Source organism: Elephas maximus, chromosome 2 (genome assembly GCF_024166365.1).
Source record: "Elephas maximus indicus isolate mEleMax1 chromosome 2, mEleMax1 primary haplotype, whole genome shotgun sequence".
Classification (NCBI taxonomy): Eukaryota; Metazoa; Chordata; class Mammalia; order Proboscidea; family Elephantidae; genus Elephas; species Elephas maximus.
In genome coordinates, this window is record NC_064820.1 from 184,357,850 (window position 1) to 184,378,764 (window position 20,915).

Here is a 20,915-nt window from a genome sequence, read left to right on the forward strand (position 1 = left end):
GACTACATTTTTCGGTCCCTTTTTATTGTTTTAATGTTGTCTTCCTTTACATAATAACTTTGCTGTTTCCCTGTTTTGAGCATTTTTTATCTTGATTTATTTTTGTGAGTTCCCTATCTTGGTTGACATCTGACTGCTCTGTCCTGTGTTCTAGTCTTGGGTTGATATCTGATATTATTGGTTTTCTAACCAGAGAACTCCCTTTAGTATTTCTTGTAGTTTTGGTTTGGTTTTTACAAATTCCCTAAACATCTGTTTATCTGGAAATGTCCTAATTTCACTTTCATATTTGAGAGACAGTTTCACTGGATATATGTTTCTTGGCTGGTAATTTTTTTTCCTTCAGTGCTTTATATAAGTCATCCCATTTCCTTCTTGCCGGCATGGTTTCTGCTGAGTAGTCTGAGCTTATTCTTATTGACTCTCCTTTGTAGGTGATTTTTCGTTTATCCCTAGCTGTTCTTAAAATTCTCTCTTTATCGTGGTTTTGGAGAGTTTGATTATAATATGTCTTGGTAACTTTCTTTTAAAATCTACCTTATGTGGAGTTCGATGAGCATCTTGGATAGATATCTTCTCACCTTCACGATGTCAGGGGAGTTTTCTGCCCATAAATCAACAATTTTCTCTGTATTTTCTGTTATCCCTTCCTGTTCTGGTACTCCAATCATTTGTAGGTTATTTCTCTTTATATAGTCCCACATGATTCTTAAGGTTTCTTCATTTTTTAAAATTCTTTTATCTGATTTTTCTTCAAGTATATTGGTGCCAAGTGCTTTATCTTCAAGGTCACCAATTCTGCCTTCCACTTGCACAATTCTGCTCCTCTGACTTTCTATTGAGTTTTCTAATTCTGTGATTTTATTGTTAATTTTCTGAATTTCTGATTGCTGTCTCTCTATGGATGCAGCTTATTAAATTTTTCAGTATGTTCTTGAATTACCTTTTTAATTTCTTCAACTACTATATCTGTGTGTTCCTTGGCTTGTTCTGCATATTGTCTGATCTCCTTCCTGATCTCATGCCTGATTTCTTGAAGAGTTCTGTATATTAATCTTTTGTATTCTGCATCCTGTAATTCCAGGAAGGCACCTTCATCCAGAAGATCTCTTGATTCTTTGTTTTGAGAGCTTGTTGAAGCAATCGTGGTCTTCTTCTTTATGTGATTTGATATTGACTATTGTCTCTGAGCCATCTATAAGTTATTGTATTAGTTTATTTTATATTTGCTTACTATATCCTAGCTTCTTGCTTTGTTTTATTTTGATATGTCCAGATAAGTTGCCTGAGTGATCTACATTGATTATTTTTGCCTTTGAAGCTCTAACATCCTGTCACCAAATGGCTAGAGCTGTTACCAGGTATGTGAGCCCAGAATTCCATTCACTTTTCTTGTATTGATTCAGTTCAGGTGTGCAGGTAGTTGGTCATCAAGTGTGTGGTACAGGCTCTGTCCTACAGCCTTAGAGGGGCAGTGGTGATTGGTGTAAATACCGGTATCTGGTTGCAGCAGGGGGTCATGTTCTGAACAAGGCAGGGGGCTGACAACCATCCCCCAAGTGTCTGTGAGGAAAGTGTGTCCCTGTTCCCTACAGTGCACAGGTGTGGGGGTTCTGCAGAAGGACCTTGGGCATGCAATACTTTTGGTTGTAAGGACTGGGAGGTACCAGTTATCCTTGGACCCCTGTCATGAGTGGCTGGGTGACCCGGAGAGGAGCCACCAGTCCTTAGGCCCCTGATGTGGGTAGATGAGGACTCTTTTAGTAGGCAAAATGATGTCAAACAACAAACACCCATCTCTCTACCACACAGCTAAAACAGTTGCAGTCTGCCAACAAGGGCCTGTTCTCCTGATAGAGACCCACACAAGCCCGTGCAGGGTGGAAATGTATTCAAATTCTACTGACCTTTTATGCTTGGACTGGAGCAGCTTCTGTCCTGAGAACCCCAGGTTAGTGGAGCTGACAGATTATCTTTTCCCCAGTTGTGAATTTATTCCTTCTCCAAGGCAGGGAAAATGACTCAGAGCACTCAACAGGCCTATCTCAGGCCCAGGGAAATCGACAGCCACTGAAGCCGGCTTCAGGGCTGGGGGGCATGGTAAAATATACACAAGTACTTAGCTATTGCTGAGAGTGCCGTTCTTCTCTGGTTGTGGAGGTATGAGTAGGCTGTGCAGCAGGCTGTTTCTCCCTGAGAAAACTGCGGCCAAACACTACCACCAGCCCACTGCAGCCTGAGGGCTCCTTGCAATTCAGGTCCGGCTACTCCTCTCTGCTTCTGAACCATGTCTCTCTCCCCCTGCCACTCAGCCCATTTTCTAACTTTGCCTTTGATGTTCATGGCTTCCAGCTTGTCATAAATGTAATTGTTTCACTTGTTTATTCAGGTTTTTGTTGTAAGAGGATTCACTGGAAGAATCTGACTACTCTGCCATCTTGGCCCCACCTCTGGATTATAATTTTGGGGGTTACAAAAAAGAAATATCAAAGGAAACACCAAATTCCCCAAACTATTCCTTCTGTCAGTTTCTTCTTGCTCTAAGTGACAGCAAATAAAAACTTAACACTGGGTACCTCAACCAGGTTCCCAGATAACCAAAAGAACCAAATCAATTGCTGTCGAGTCAATTCCAACTCATTGTGACCCTATAGGACAGTGTAGAATTGCCCCATAGAGTTTCCAAGGAGTTCCTGGTGGATTCAAACTGCTGACCTTTTGATTAGCAGCCATAGCAATTAACTATTTTGCCACTAGCGTTCCTAGATGGGTGTGCCTAAATCTGTGGTGTCCAGAAGGGAGCAACAGAGATAGAGCTGACCTAATGGGGATGCTCTGACACATTGTGAAGATGGGGAATTTTAGTTCTTATATGTGCAGTTGTTGTTAGTTCCCCTCGAGTCAGCTTCAACTAATGCTGACTCCATGTACAACAGAATAAAATGGTGGCCAGTCCTGTACCATCTTCAAGATCATCGATATGCTCAAGTCCATTGTTGCAGCCACTGTGTATTTTGAGTGCATTCCAATGTAAGGGGTTCATTTTCCAGCACTATATGGGACAATATTACTTCTTATACAGGTTTTTTTTTTTTTTTTTGGATACAGGTATAGGTAACCCTTGAGGTGAACTCTGAATCAAAGTCCTACAAATATCTATCCATTGCTCACTCAAGGCTTTACACCTTCTGGATCCTGTTGCCTGGAACTCTCTTCTATCAAATCTTCAAATAGCTAGCTTCCTTATCAGTTTGGTCTCTGCTCAAGTGCATTTTGATCCATACACACCATTTCTATCTCCCTCACAACGTATTACTCTATATTAGTGATTTCATAGGGATTTTTTTTTTATAAGTGAAATTATCTTGTTTATTGATTTATTACGTGTGTTTGTATCTCTTACTAGGAAGTAAGTTCCATGAGAGCAGCAACATGTCCATTTCACAATGGTATCCCCTGCACCTATAACAGTGCCTGACACAAACCAGTAAGAGTCAACAATGATTGTTAAATGAATGAATGAATATTGTTGGCTTCTTTCCTGCCCCTGGGGAATATCATGGTCAGAATCATAACCAAATGGGAACAAGAATAGCATGCTGAACTGTTTGTTCTTCAGTAAGGGGAGGTGAGAATATTTACACATAGCGTAGAATAAGAATAGAAGGGAAAATGGAAAATCAAAAACCCAAACCAAACCCATTGCCGTTGAGTCGATTCTGACCCATAGTGACCCTATAGGACAGAGTAGAAGTGCCCCATCAGGTTTCTAAGGATGTAATCTTTATGGAAGCAGACCACCACATCTTTCTCTCTTGAAGCCGCTGGTGGGTTCGAACCACTGACCTTTTGGTTAACAGTTGAGCACATAACCACTGCGTCACCAGGACTCCAGAATCGAAAAGGGTTCTTCAATTGTATAAAGCAAAAGAGAATCAAGAAAAACCCAGATTTTGATAGGAAGGGAGAAAAATATGAGAGACAAATTTAAAAACAACAACAACACAGAGATTTTATTGTTTTATTTCTGTTTTTAAGAAAAAGGTCAGTCTGAGAGAAAGAAAAAGAGCAAAAGAATAAAAAATACAGACGATAGTTGGAGATACTTTAAAAAATCATTGTGTATTAAAATCAGCAGGATCTGATGACACTAATTCTAAATTCTGAAAGATTGGTGCATGTGTTTGCAGAGAACCCTTCTGTTAATTTCTAGAACTTTTAAAAGGCAAAAGAGAACTCCAAAAGAAAAGAACATCTTTAAATCTTGCCTTAAGAAAAGTAGGTGTTTGCAAAGGCAAGTGTTCAGACTGGTCAGCTCAGCTGTAACTATCAGAAAGATACTAGAAGAAATTATCCAAAAAAAAAAAAAATCATATTGCATTCCCCTACCAGGAAACAGAGTTCTGAGTAGCAAACAAGGTTTTGTGAAGAGCGAATCATGCCGGACCAAGTTAATTTCCTTCTATGATAGAGTGGTAGGCCATAGAGATAAAGGGGAAGCAATAGATGTAATCTACCTCAATTTCGTGAGGTTTTTGCTCTGTCCTACATAATATTCTCATCAGTGGCCTAGGAAGATTGGTCTATCCTGTACTAGTATTAGAGAGGAGCATAGATGCCGAAAGCTGCCCTAGAAGTATGGTTATCTATGTCTCAGGATAGGACTGTGTTTCAAGGGATTGTATGGCATTGTAGTGTGTGGTATTTTATAGAATGAGCAATCAACGGCTTAGTGATGGGGACACCAGAAGGTTTTATTCCACCTCTATCATTAAAATGTGCTGACGCAAACCACGGTATTTTCAATTGCCTCATATGCATGTGAAATCTGGACAATGAATATAGAAGACCAAAGAAGAACTGATGCATTTGAATTATGGTGTTGGTGAAGAATACTGAGTATTACCATGGACTGCCAGGAGAACAAACACATCCATCTTGGAAGAAGTACATCCAGAATGGTCCTTAGAAGCAAGGACCGTGAGGCTTCATCTCACATACTTGGTGCATGTTATCAGGAGAGACCAGTCCCTGGAGAAGGACATCATGCTTGGCAAAGTAGAAGGTCAGTGAAAAAGAGGGAAAACCCTCAACAGGATGGATTGACACAGTGGCTGCAACAATGGGCTCAAACTATTTTAAGGATGGCACAGGACCTGGCTGTGCTTCATTTTGTTGTATATAAGGTTGGTATGAGTCAGAACCAACTCGACAGCACCTAACGGCAACCTCATTGATCATTGTATCTTTTGGTAATTCAATTCCTGTCTCTGAGCTAAATTTCACAATCTGTAAAATGAGTGGGTTCAGAGTAGATATTTCTAAAGTCCCTCCCAGCTTTAAATGTGTGTATTCTTTGGCTGATATTACTTTGAGGATATCTTCATGACTGAAGTAACAAAGCTGAGAGTACTCATAGATACTGTATCAAATCTGGTTCTATTTACTTGCAACTTCCATATAACAAACCAAAGTTAGAGAGGTTTCCCCTTTTCCCTCCTTTAGTTTAACCCTCATATTTATATAATTACTAATTTTCATAGTATTTGATTTATTTGAGTGTTATTAAATGCCCAGTGTGTACACAATGAGAGGAAATAAAGGATGAATTTCTCAACTTTCACCTTTTATGGCTCATACACAATATCTACATCAAAATTCTCTGAAAAGCAAAAATTACAGAAAAACGTTAACATGGAACATTTGCTAGTAGGTTAAAAACAAGGATGAATATAAAAATCTAAGCTTAAAAATTATACTTAGAGTGTTGCAAATTAATTATGCCTGCTACTAAAATGATACCAAAAATGGTTGACTTCATGGCAATAAACAAAAACTCAAATGCATAAAATGCAAACCTCACTTTCATTGACTTATAAGAAACTTGTGTACTAAAAGCCTAAAAGATTTTCTTTTCCATTAAATAGTTTATTCAGAAAACTAACCAAGCTTGGTCAACTCCAAACTATTCTTAATTCCCAACAGCTGATTGATTTTTCCCAGCTTTCACTGGTTTTATACAGAAAGCATATTTTTAAACTTCTTGTAAAGTGTACCCAAATGGAATAACATTCTAAGGTGGTAATATGCTTATTGTCATTACTTTCACTTTTTAAATTGGCATTTCAGATTAATTAAGCATTTGATAAAGCTCATGTTTATGCAAGTGTTTACAAATTAGAAAAGCTGTTAGCAGCATTTAATTTGTTTGAATATATATATTTAATTCACTGCTTCTAATGGAAAGAAGCTTAAGGGAATTTAAGAGTCATAGCCTTATTGATAGACATTTAGCATATGCAGAGTGTATTTATTATTGCTAATATTTTATAATTGCTGGTGCCAACAGTTAGGTGCCATCAAGAACCCTATGTAATTCCACAGGTAGAAATGCGGGCTATACATGCCAAGCGTTTGTATTGTTACGCATATTTATCTCTTGGTATTTTTTTTCCCCCTGCCCTCTAAATGAAATGTGTTTTCCTCCCACTAGTTTCCTTACACTCATGTTATAAAGAGAATGAAATAGTCCTTTGATCCTTTGGCATGGGATTTGTCCAATCAGACAGAAATTCTGGACACAGCTCAGATTCCATCTTGACAAATATTATTCCAAGCCTTAGCCAATGGCTAGTTTATCTCCAGGACTATGTGATAAAAATGAATCACTTAGAACAAGATGTCACCAGGCTATCTTTCTTAAGCCCATGCTAAAGGTTTATGTTGATCGAGATTCCTGCTGATCTGTCTACAGACACATGGCTTCTAGCTACAGGTCTATGACTAATGATGACATCATCTGTATTATTTTTGGAAATGATTTGATTTCAAGTGGGTAAAATCACGTCTTCAGACATGATTTAAGTACCTACTCTGTGCCAGGTTCTGGGCTAAGTGCTGGGAGTGCAAAGATGAATAAGAAAAAGGTTCACCCTCATCATCATTTTTCAGCTGGGCTATTGAAGCCACCCTCTATCTAATCTTCCTGACCCCAAACTTGCTGGTCCCTTTCAATCGATCCTCCTCCCAGCCATTAAAAGCCAACCATCCCCAAAATAAATCTGACCATGCTGGACCTCACATTAAAATTCCCCAGTGACTGCTTTCTCTACCACAAGATAAAATCTGGGCTTCCAAACATAACATTGAAAGCCCTTAGAGGATCTGGCCCCTCTCCAGCCCTATTTGTCACCCCTCTCTGCTTACACTTTTTACTCCAGTAACACTGAGCTGCTTATAGTTTCTCCATGTATTATTTCTTGCCTTGCTTACTCTATCATCTCTGGCAGAAATTCTCTCTTTATCTGCTAACTTATTTCTACCTTAAAGACTCAGTTCAACCTCCTCTACTTCTCTGAAACCTCTTTTGCCCCAAATCAGGCTAGATCAGGGCCAACTTGGTTAATGCATCCATTATGCTATATGCTTATCTCCATAATTGCATTTACCACACTGTCACATAACTCTTTATTGCTTCAATTCCCCCACAAGATTGTTTTGTGTGTGTGTGTGCGTGTGTTTTAAGTCAATGACTTTGTTTTTCATTTTTATCATACTAATTGGCTCTTTGATTTTTTTTTTTTATTCCCATCTGCTCTTATTTCTTCTTCACATGAATTTTGTTTTGTAATTTCTGTTCTTTTGGGGAGCCATCATTTCTTCATTTACCCTAGGAAGATTCTAACTGAATTTCATTTAAAATAAATTTTTGTGCACTGTTCTTTCATTTTCATCTTCTATTGAAGTCAGTTTATCACCTGATTGTCCATTTTGTGACTTTCATGTTGTTAATTTTTTCAGTCAGTTTCGGAGTTGGGGTTCAAAATTTCATCCACGATGGAATGTCATCCCTGCAACATTTATAGTCTGTATCAGCTCAGTGAGCACCCTGATTCAGAATCAGGTCTTCTAGTCTCATAGTGGTGGCTGGAGATTCCTGCCTCTGGCTTTTCAGGTCCAGTCACCAAATTGGTGGGCAGCCTGACCCAGGTTTGACAGAGGCTATGCCTGTTTTCCCTACTTTTTATATTCAGCTTCATATGAGCTTTAATAGGAGATATCACTCAGTCTCATTTTTGCTCAGGCACAGAAGGGTTTCCCCAGCCTGTAGTTTTTTAAAAAAAGAACCTGGGTTTAGTCTCCATGAGGTATGGGACAATTTTAACCCCTATTACTTCAGCATATACATATTTCTTTCCTCATCTTTCTGTGCAGAGACCCAAATCCCGGCAGATTTTGTGGAGAAGCCAGTCAGGCCCAAGTAGCATATGTATTTCTTTTCCATTTTTGGTCTTCAATTTAAAGTTTTATCTTTGGGAACAGGGTATGTCTTTTTACTTTTCTCTTTTTATATTACTACTTAATAATATGTGTAATAATAATATGAAAGGAAGCATAAACTGATGTGTTCACCTATTTTTTTCATTCAACTCTGAGGAAGTAAGTAGGAAAAGTGGGATGATGGTGGTGTTGGGGAAGGGAAATGGTGGAAGGTTCTAGAAGAGTCAACTCAACAAATAACTGATGAGACTATCCTATGTACAAGAAAGTGTGCTAAAATCCTAAGAGAATGGGAATGCTAATAAGACAGAATCTTTGACCTCAAGGGGTTAGAATAATATATACGCAATCTCATTCATTCATCGAACAAATATTTATTGAGTACCTAGTGTATGGCAGACATTACTTAGATGCTGGAAATACCACAAGAACAAAACTATTCAAGTTTCTGAGCACAAGGACTGTCGGAGAAGATGGACACACAAAATAAAATAAATAACATGGAAATACAAGCTGCTTTATGTAACCTAACCTGCCTAGGGGACCTACCTTATGATTAAACTGACACCAAATAATGAGCTGGAATTAGCCATTCAAGGAGTAGTGATACTTCTGGAAAAGGTAACAGCGTGTAGGAGACCCTAGAGGTGAGATAGAGAGAGAGTAAGGTACAATTGGAAGTAAGAAATAAGTTCAGTCTGGCTAGAGCATAGATGGTAAGGTCAGTTGACACAACCCTGCTGCTGTGTACAATTCCCTCTACAAAGGGATTATCTCCAGTGATGGAGAACGTATTGGCTCCTTAGACAGTGCATGTTGATTTTTGGCCATCAAAATATTCCCTAGATGTTCACAATGATTTCCAGGTACAGCCTACTTTTCTTTCTCCTTTAAATTGCTTGGGAACCCTGGTAGTGTAGTGGTTAAGAGCTATGGCTGCTAACCAAAAGGTCAGAAGTTCACGTCCACCAGGTGCTCCTTGGAGACTCAATGGGGCAGTTCTACTCTGTCCTATAGGGTCACTATGACTCAGAATCCACTCGATGGCAGTTTTCTTTTTTTTCAGATTGTTTGGCGTTTACAAAGCCAAAACAGAATTTTTGAGAGGGTATATAATTTTCCCTCCAAAGATTCATGTCAAGTTTTCTACAAATTGTTTGGAATTCAATTGCATAACTTATAATATATATGACTATCTTTTCCTCCTCAGCCTATCATGATCTAGGAAATGATATAACGTCTTACTCCTGAATTACTTAGCACCTTTGAAATGCCAACTAATTCTTCCTGGTTGGCCAAAAATGTGTATAGGATGGCAGTTCCCCCAGGAAATTTTCTCCTCTGGGAGATGAAACTGTTAACAAAGCAAGTCAAGGACCTGTTAGACAGTCTGCTGTTATCCAAATGAGACTTCCAGCAGATGTCTGGAGAGTTGAAATCCCCATCACTACTCTGTCTTTTCTCTGCACTGATTTTACAGTCTGTGTCTAGCAGCACACCATATATTTCCTCCATGTGTCCCAATGCACTCTTATAATGATAGCACTTCTGTGCTCTTCGTTTGTCCTAACCCATATGCTCTCCAGCATGCTTCTGCCCCCAGGTCTCTGCATTTCCGCATGAATGTATATCTTCATGACATCCACACTTACTCTACCTCCTGTCTCACCAGTCTGTTTCTTTAGGAGTGGGCCTATCCCTACATTACAATGCTGCAACACCCTTTCATTGAACTGCAACACAGAGGTCTAGCTCACAGAATCCAGGTCATAGTTACAAAATCAGTTTACTCTTGCTGGCCTGTCTCAACTATGCTGTTTCCAGGGATTCTCTCTCAATAACTTTCTGGTGAGAATTACCAGGAATTCAGCACTAAACTCACTTAGCTACTTGTTACTCTGGACCAAGAGTTACCACCTTCTCCTGGGAGCTTGTTAGAAGCACAGAATCTTAGGCCCTGCCCCAGACCTACTTAGAGTCTGCATATTAACAAGAGCCCCAGAGAGTCATATGCATGTAAGGTTTTGAGAGAATTACTCTATCGTACCTGATTTCCCAGGTTTATCTGAACTTTCTTCTTTTCACCTTTATACGTTATAGAGCCTTCTGGACGGGCTTCAGCTGGCCTCTTTGCAAATCCACAAAAAGTAATCAATCTCTGTTCAAATTTATCATTACAATATAAGGAAGACAAATGATCCATTTGGCATTTAGAAGCGTGACCCTATTAGTATTTTTTCCTCTCTTGTTATTTCCTACATAGTAGGCAATAATATACCATGCTCTCCACTTTGGGTGTACTTGAGTTCCATCACTTACAACCTCCAGAAAGATGCCATAAAACCCACCATACCATACGTTCTACAATGTTTGTATGGCAGTCTTTCAATTGGCTCATTATTTCTTCAATTTATTTTTAAAAGAAATTTTATTCCAAATTATACCAGTCGATAGACATAGAAGATAACTTTCTTTGTTATCTAGTGTTATATAACAGGAATTTCATAGGTTGGTGGTGTTAACAAACAGAAATGTATGTTCTTACAGTTTAGGAGGCTAGCAGCCCAAATTTAGGACGCAGGCTCTAGGGAAAAGTTTTGTCTCTTTGTCGTCTCTGAAGGTCCTTGTCTCTTTTGAGTTTATATTCCTGAATGATGGTCATGTAATTTGGTATCTCTCTTCTCTCATCTCTGATTGTCTACTTGCTTGTTTAATTTTTTGTAAATATATCTCAAAAAAGATTGATTTAAGACATATCCTAAGCTAAAGACTGTCTCATTAACATAACAAAGAAAACCTATTCCAGAATGGGATTACAATCACTGGTAGAGGAGCTAGGATTTACAATGCATTTTGGGGGTATACAATTCAATCCATAACCTTAACCTTAAACTTACCCCCCAAAAAAATATTATTGCTAAATTCTAGTTAGATACTGTTGCCTGCCAATGACTCTGAGCCTAAGACCTGTTCTTTGTTAAATAAGAAGACTGGGAAGTATTAAATAAATAAATAGATGTTAAAGACATTATCAGTTCCAAACCGAGTTTTGCTCTGAAGAGTTTCTAATGGGATGAGAAACACTGCGAGACCAGAAAAGGGATTTTCTTGCATGCTATGTGTTTCAATTGTTATTATCCAACTAAAATCATCTTGCCGTTTGGCCTTTGGACAATACTGACTATCCAACTAAGATTACCCATCGCATAAGTTCTGTATTAAATTGCTGATAGAGATGAAGTCACGTGTCTGAGGGAAGGGTGTCTATCTTAATTAATTGCATCAGATGGAAGTTATCAGTAACTTCTTGAAGATGATGCTTCTTACGTGGTTTTCATAAGTAAGAAGTGATCATTAAGTGGCAAGTGACTTGTACTGGTATGTTTTGCTACCATAAACCAGGGAGCCTCCTTATGAAGGCTGAGACCCGATAGTTTCAAATTCAGGATGAAATTTTTCTTTGTGCCAGGCACACATTTGGAAACAACCTCTCCATTCTGCAAAGACCTCAATGTTTGTACTGGGACGTTTTCCACAGTGGCAAGTAATGTACAAGGGCAGAACAAACATCACCACGGCCTTGCAAAAGCTTTATAATAACATTGTATTGCTTTGAACCATTCAATCAATTGTAGACATAGTTTAAATGTACAGAAAAACTAAATACAATGCCATGTGGAAAAAAAAAAGAAAAGTATTTTTCAGTTTAACTTCTACAGAGAATAAAGAGTTTGAGAGAATATTTTCTTAGAGAAGAAAGTTTTATCGAAGACTCTCTCTGGGTTATTATTTTCCTAGTATGGCTAAAATAATTTTCCTTTGAAGATTCAGAGGTCTAGAATTTCATTCAAGAAAGCATGTTTTATGCTAATTAAAAGTAGCCAAGAAGTCATGAATTCCCTATGATCTTTATGGAGAGGAATCAATACCTGTATCTATTTCTATAAAACTCCAGGGTTTTACTGGGAGATATTAGAACCAAGAATGGTAGGCTTTTATGTTGTGTTTTTGTAATAATGAGCAATTTAGGGTCAAATAGAAGTTTCATGCAGACCATAGAATAAAAGAGTAACTATGAACAATTGGAAAATAAATGCAGAATCAGATATTTGTAATGCTACTGAAAGCAAGGCTAATCTTTATTCAACATTTTTTTACTCACGTTTAAGACTCCTATTGTGTGGTGCCTTAGCAATAGAATATTACCAAGGTTCTAAAACCTCTGTATTACTGCAAGGAATTATAGTTTTATAACTCAGCGGGAGAATGCATATGTGTGTGCACACACACACACATACCAATAATTGCTATTTCTTGCAGCATTTATTTCTAGAAGCCCTTAACTAGTTTTGGTTTTATTGCAGTTCAAGATTGTCAAAATGTGTTATTAAGCACTACTGGCCAGTATATGGAAACCCTGGTGGCGTAGTGGTTAAGAGCCACAGCTGCTAACCAAAAGGTCAGGAGTTCGAATCCACCAGGTACACCCTGGAAACCCAATGGGGCAGTTCTACTCTGTCCTCTGGGGTCACTATGAGTTGGAACTGACTCGACGGCAGCAGGTTTGGTTTGGTTTTGGTTAGGCTAGTATACATACCCTTTCTCAATAGTAAATGACATCATGATAACTTTAAATTGTGCTAAGTTTTCTCAACTGCATAACTCTAGTGGATACCATTCACATTGGCCAGAATCAGAATCCTAATCCAAGTTTTAAAAAAATACTCAAGGATATTTCGAATCATATCAGATTTTGCATCCAATAAAATTACAACCTAATAGTCTATCAACAGCACTGACTGATATAACAAAGGAATTGAGTTTTATTGCTACAGATTCCTAATGTGTTTTCAGCGGCCTTTTCTGAGGAGTGGGAAGAGGTAAGATTCAATGGATAAATGTGTTTCAGGAGAGATTCTCTTTTTATATTTATTTCAACATTAAGTTCAGTATTGTAACTGCTGTTCTTTCTCAAATTATATCATTTTTTTTTTTTTTTTTCCTAAAGTACAAGTGTTTCAAGATAAAGACTACGGGACCATTTCATAATTGCACTTGTGACCACTTATGCATTCTCAATTGGCTGGTTTCACTGGTATTTCTACAGGAAGACATGAAGGCATATGAAACATGCACACCCAAGCCACATCAAAAGCAGAGTGGAATCATAAAAATTTCATGCTGCTTTCAGAAAATTACAAGAAACACATTTAGAATTCTAAAATGCAAGGTTATATCCTCTCCCATGCAGTGGTCTTTATTTGCTATCACCAGTAAAGTACCAGTAGCTCATATGAGTCATAGATGAATGTAGGATCCAGTGTTTTCCGCCCAATTGCTGTCCTAAGTTCACTCAACAGAGACTATTGTTCATACCTCTGTGCCTTAGAATTTATTCACGGTGCTGGGATGTGTTCTGAAGCCCTCTAGGAAAAAGACTTCAAAATGTTCTTTCCCTGTCCCTCTTGTTGAGAGTTCTTTTCTTGTGAGCCAGTAGGAAGTAGCCTGGACAAATCTGTGCTCTTTGATAACTGACATGCTCAGGATCCCTGTGCATTCTGGTTCCTGCTGACTCAGGAGAAAGGAGATAACAGGGGACAGTGTCTTGGGCGGACTGTTCGCTCTCAGGCTGTGTGCTGTACACAGTTCCTGCGTGGCCATCATTTGTAGGTTACCTTTTCATTGGAAAGTAGGCCTTCACCTTTGGCAGGTGGCTCCATTATACTGAGCAGCTCACAGATCTGGCAGAGAAGCGCCTCAAAGTGTCTTTGATTGGTATGTTCCACTTTCATAGGTGGCGTTCAGAAAACCTACATGACAGCAGTGACTGTGTTCTATTTAGAGGCCATGGTGTGTCCCAAAAAGCTCACATGGGTAGGCCATGTGTAGCCCCTAAAGTCATCTGCCGATGTTGTAACAAACACACCAGCAGCCATAATAATGAAATGCTTGGTGGATTTTCCCTAATTATAGAGATTATATTTTACAACCATTTGAAGAATTATTTTTTCTCTCAGTATGAAGGCATACAATGAGGGTAGTTTACATAGTCATGGGAGGTAAGGCCTGAGTTTTATCTTATTTTTTAGTTTGTCGTCATCCAGGTCTAACTTTAACAGCGGGGTTTGGTCCAAGGTGTGATAAGAGGAATGTACCAGAACCCCCTGCCTCAAAATAGTTCTCCTAATCAGGATCTGAAATTCCACAATTACGGACTAGCTTTCAGGCTTGAAGGTTTTATACCTTCGAGATTCATTTATTAAAATAAAAAAGGCACCAGAAATGGGCAAACAATGAGGTTGTTCTTTAGCTTAACTCAAAAAACCTGTACTGAGTATCTCCTATGTGTCAGAGACTATGCTGGGCCCTAGGAATATAAAGGTATTCACTTCTCTTTCAAGGAGCTGACAAGAAGTTAGTTCATGCTGATCTTGGGACTGAGTTGGGAACTAGGGCCATGTTTGGAAAGAAGAGTCCAGAGAAAACAAGATTTGCTTGTCTACACTTGGTTAAGATGTCTCCTTGACAGCAGTTTGTCAGAATATGTCATTTTATTCCCAACATAAGCTTAGTGTACATTCAGCAATAAGTTTAGGCATAAAAATAATAAATGAATGAGAAAAAAATTTTTTCTGCTTGTATAATTATATAAAACCTATTGCCATCAAGTCGATTTCAACTCATAGCATCCCTATAAGACAGAGTAGAACTGCCCCATAGGGTTTCTAAGGAGCAGTTGGTGGATTCAAACTGTCGACCTTTTGGTTAGCAGCCAAATGCCAAACCACAGCACCACCAGGGCTTCTAGAATTATATAGAAGTTATTTAATGTTTCAGTGGCTGATGGGAATATATAAAACAGCTAATGTGTAAGGATGACCACACTATTAAGCCATATTGCCAGATACCATAAACAGATATAAATTGTCAGAGCAGCAAAAGTACACAGTGACCCTGCCCTGTGTTCAACTAAACACAGCATTCACTATGGTAATTAACCTTTGACCATTGTAGTAAATTAATGCAGATCTCCAAGTAACACTCCTATGCAAAAATCACTCTGGGAACACTGGTGGGTAATAATAAAAGACTTTTAGTAGCTTGACCTCCAAAGCTTATGGCTAAGGAAGGTATCATGGAGTGTTAGATGGGGGAGAAGCACGTGTTCGATTGGAAGGTTATTGAACACGAGACATATTTTATGGTTAAATCTGCCACAGCCAAAGAATAGCAACTTGTACTATAAAGACAACAATGTCAGGTGTTCCAGCCTATTTTAGCAACACCCCTTTATTACTCAAAGTGCCTCCGGTAAATGCCCAAATTGCCTATTTGCACTAAATAAAATGTCACTTTGTGAATAAATTAGGCATTTTATGTTACCTTCTGTACGTCTAATGACATCCGTTGTAATATAATGTTTGCTTGTCTCTAGAGGCTGGCTCTAGAAATCAGCTTGCACCTGTGGCTTTTGGGAGACATTAAGTAGTGTATTTTTGCACTCACTTCCCCTGGCAGAATGTCACTGATAGTCAAGCAAAGACTTGAAAAATATTACCGAGCATTTCTAAATATACCTCTAGGGCTTAAAGTTTTAAATTTACATGGACCTTTTGACATGCCATGGTCCCTGTCTGAGGGGAGTTCCAAGTAGCTTGTAGTGCATACTCTTCCCCTTGATTCTGCCTGTGAACAACTGGAATCAGATTAATTCTGTGTGCTTGGCGTAAGCGTGACTAACTTGATCTTTTTTTTTTTTTTTTTCCCAGAACTGTCTGGCTTTGCATTTATCTGTTGTTGCTTTTACCCTTAAAACAACTCATGTTCCACTTTACATTTCTAGATGCTTCTGATTCCACACATAAACTATAAATTTAGCATGGGCACTAGAGTGGAGGGTACATTGACAATGTATGCCTATATGGACACAACCTCAAAGTTGCAAACCTTACCCAAATTTCACACCACTGTGTTGATACCCAGGAAAGTTCTTTTGAGTAGCTTTCTTGCCCATATATTAAAATGCAAATTTTGAGCTGACTTCTTAAGGATGTTTGCTTAAAAAATTGTCCAGACACCCTTTCAGCTCAGTAATTAAGTCACTCATGAGCTTCACCCTTCAGCCAGATTGGACAGGCCCATAAAACAAAACGAGACTAAAGGGGCACACCAGCCCAGGTGCAAGGACTAGAAGGCAAGAGAGAACAAGGAAGCTGGTAATAGGGAACCCAAGGTTGAGAAGGGAGAGTGTTGACATGTCGTGGGGTTGTTAACCAATGTCATAAAACAATATGTGTACTAACTGTTTAATAAGAAATTAGTTTGGTCTGTAAACCTTCATCTAAAGTACAATAAAAAAATAAATAAGATAAAAAAAATGTCCAGATAAAACTTTTACACAGAAGGCTAAGGCATAAAGCATTTGCATTTAGCATTTCTGAACTTCCGCTTTTGTTTGATTTAGAAGAACTGGTAAAGGTGAGGACCCAGGTGAATGATACTCTAATGGCTCTTCTCTTTACTAAGTGTGAGAGAAATTATGAAGATTGTTACAGTTATTCCCTGCCACACCTGACTTCCACATAAAAATATGAATAATAATAATTGCTAATGTAAACAGAGTGTCCATCATGTGCCAGTATTTATTCAAGACATTTTATAAGTATTATCTCTTTGAGTCCCTACAGCAAGCCAATGAGATAGGTACTGTTATTATTCTAATTTTTCAAAGGAAGAAAAAATAGATAGTATAAGAAGCCCAACCAAAATTAGGAGTAGTCCTCTTAGTAAGATTGAGTAGTCCATAGTCTTTAAGTTAGAAATGCTCCTTTAAACTGAGAAGTTATATAGTATATTGTTTATAAGCATCCCCTGTGGATCAGAGACTCCTGGTTGGAATACCCTCCTTACCACTAACTCTTTAGTTGTCTCTATATATCAGATAGGATTTTTTTTTTTTTTTCTGTTGCCAGTGAAAGAAAACCACAGACTTAAACATTGCAAAAAATTGGTGGAAGAAAAATGTATTCCTCACATAATTGAAACTTCCAAGGTGATACAGGTTTCAAGCATGTTTAGTTTCTGGATGTAGACAGTGTCATCAAGAATCAGCCTCCCTCTGTCTCAGCTCTTCTCTCTTTTGACATCATTCTCAGGCTCCACTTGGTGACATAATGGCTGCCAGTTGATCTAATCCTACATGCTCCCAGTTCTAGCTCAATGATGAAGAGAGTCCTCCCAGCCCAATGGTTCAAACAAAAATCTTAAGCCTGATAGAGCATTCCTAAGCCAATGGCTGTGCTCAGGGGAATAGAATGCATTTATTGGATGCATAAGTCTGGATCACGTGCTTTTACCTGGAGCTTTGGAAAGAGCCCCAACTTAAGCACATGTAGTAAGAGTAGGTGATGAGTGGTTTTCTAGTGAAAATTGGAGGACAAAAGGAGGGAAATTGATTCTGAATATCAAAAACAACTGGTGTCCAATATAGCTTGGGGAAGCCTCTTCCTCTCTCTGCCTATCACACCCTTATCTGTAAATTGGGGAAAATCATAACAATTTTATAGGGTTATGAGAATCCAATAAGCTAATGTATGTGAACTACAGGCATGACACCGAATGAGTTAGCTCCTCTCCTTGTTTCTTTTTTTCCATCTCCTTTTTCTCTTCTTTCTTTGCTTCTCATCTTTGGTTGTTGTTTTTATTTCTTCCTACTCTTCCTTGACATCTTCTTTTTCAACAGCTTAATCAACATCATCACTGTTGTAATCGTCACCCACATTATCATATACATAAATCACTTACCATTGGATTGCACCCGTACCCATTATACCTGTGCCGCCCAGTCAATTCCAACTCATAGTGACCCTATAGGACAAAGTAGAACTGCCCCATAGAGTTTCCAAGGTTGTAATCTTTACAACAGCAGACTGCTACATCTTTCTCCCACAGAGAGGCTGGTAGTTTGAACCACCGACCTTTCAGTTAGCAGCTGAGTGCTTAAGCACTGTGCCACCAGGGCTCCTTATTGGACTCATAGTAAGAGGTAAATAAGTGGTAGTGATATTTTCTTCCTCTCTGTAAAAGAAGATAACCCCCTAGAAGGAGTTGAGTAGAATAAGCCTGATGTTAGCTGGGTAAGTGATTCCTGGAAGTCAAGTTCCTCAAAAAAGGCATCATGAGCCACAGTTGAAATGATTTCTTAGCCTCTTCTGAGATTGCCACTGTAACCACACTGCACACATTACTGCTGGATTCAGAGAGCATGTGGTCTTCTATGGAATCCAAGTTCTGGTATTAATGATTGTTTTCATCTCTCTTTGTCTTTGAGCAGGAACCATATAAAAAGATTCCATTGCTCCTTATAAACTCTCTCCTAGAAAAAAAAGAGTAAACCCCAACCTAGTATATACACCTCTCTTAAGCTTTCATCTCACGTTAGTGTAAAACTTATACATACTGCAATTCATGAGAAAATTATCAAAGACAACCATGTTCCCCGTCTTTATTTCTGATTGGATACATCATAGGAACCGTACTTTATTACCAAGCCTCAAATGACGTGATTGGATTATAAATACTGAAACACAACTTCTTCATCATTGCAAAATATCAGCCTGATTAGAAGAAACGTACTTAGTGTTTAAACCCAGCTATCATCTGTTTGAAATATTAATGCTCAGCATGTAGCTCAGTTTAGATTGATAAGCATACAGTGAGTACCTGTATAACTTTCCCTTAGTCTCCAGACTAAAACACTGGGGTAGGGACTTACTAGACCAGAATGGATAAATTTCATACCCTTGGGCAAATGAAGACAGTCCTACAAGGGTGGTAAATGGATGGATATTGCATCAATTGACTCTTCCCATGGTAATTGTGTGTATGGGTTGAAGGGACAGTGGACAAAGAAAACAATACTCTTTACCTACTCCCTGAAACAAACCCCTCATAGCAGCTAAACTTTATTTGTATTGTCCTGTCAAAAACCCCACTAACATCTTCATTTAGAGTTACTCATTTAGAGATTAAATAATCATCTAGAGTTACATGAGAGAGAATTTTTATCTCTGGGTGAAAGATTTAATTCTAAGATTTTATGAATTTTAAGAAGTTATGGGAGTTTTTTGGCCATTGAACAAAAACTTACCACCTTCTCCATATAGTAAACCCAACCTTCCTTTATTTAACAATCAGCTCAACTTTTCATTCCTTAAGTATCTCTAGCTAGTAACACAGAACACCAATATCTCATTGCCTTTTCTACTATGTTTTGAACGTCTATGTCCTACCCTCTGAATAGTATTATAAACCTAGGGCAAGCTCTATGTTCCATTCTTTTTCTATCCTCAGTGTCGAACCCAGAACTTAGTACAAAAATTTTTCTTTAGCTGCAGCAATTTTTGAAAAGAGTAATAATAATAGTGCCCTTATATGGGTATTGAGTTGCATCTATGTGTCAGGCATTGAGATGGGCATTTTTAAGTCACTCATATTTAATCCTCTACCACCAGTCTGTCAGTTTGTTGTACTGTGGTGGCTTGTGTCTTGCTATTGATGTTAGAAACTATGCCACCAATATTTTAGATACTAGCAGGGTCACTCATGGTGGCCAAGTTTCAGCTGAGCTTCCAGACACAGGCAGACTAAGAAGAAAGGCCTAATGATTTATTTCCATAAATTAGCCAGTGGAAATCTTATGGCTGGATCACAGCAGAGCATTATCTGACTTGATTGGGACCCATCTTCAGGAGAGATCAGTTGCTGGAAAGGGGCATCACGTCTGACGAAGCAGAAGGCCAAAAAGGGTGAAAGGCCTTCAGTGAGATGGATTGGTAACAATAGCTGCTACAATGAGCCCGAACATACTGAAGATTGTGAGGATGATGCCGGACTGAGCAACGTTTTATTCTGTTTTACGTGAGGTTGCCACGACTAGGAGTCAATGTGATGGCAGCTAACAACAACATACATAATTCTAAAATAAAAGAAAAATATAATGTGGTAATTATTATTATATCTACCTTAAAGATAAGGAAACCAAGACTTACAGTATTGAAGACACCCTTTCAAGATGGCAGATGGTATTCCAGACACTTTCTTTTCTAATCTCCAAAGATGATGCTTATAAGTAGCTATTAAATCTCAAAGCCCTTAAGTATATCTCTTCATGATGAAAAAACAGTGAATTTTCAAAAGATTTTTGCATTGAGGGGTTTGAGATTCTTGCATTAAAAAAATATTCTCAGACTCACACTGAAACCCTCACAGCTAGGTCCTTTCCATGAGTTTCTTTAACAGCCTCAGCATATCAGTGTTATTATATTTAACTTGTCACCCTTTGGGTATCTGGGAAAAGAATGACAAATGAAGATCATGTAATATTCATATATTTTCCTCAATACTTGGTACAGTGGTTGACATGTAGCAGGGACTGAGTATATGATGTTGCAACCATAAGTAAAAAAAAAAAAAGAATGGGTCAATCAATCCATCAATAAATGCACTGATGAATAAAGAGGAGGTTAGAAGGTGAAAAAGAAATTTGTATACAAGAAATCATCTAATTTGACTTTGGTAAAATTGGACGATTCTTTGTATCCCTTTTCTGCCATCATAACACCGAAGTTCCTTGA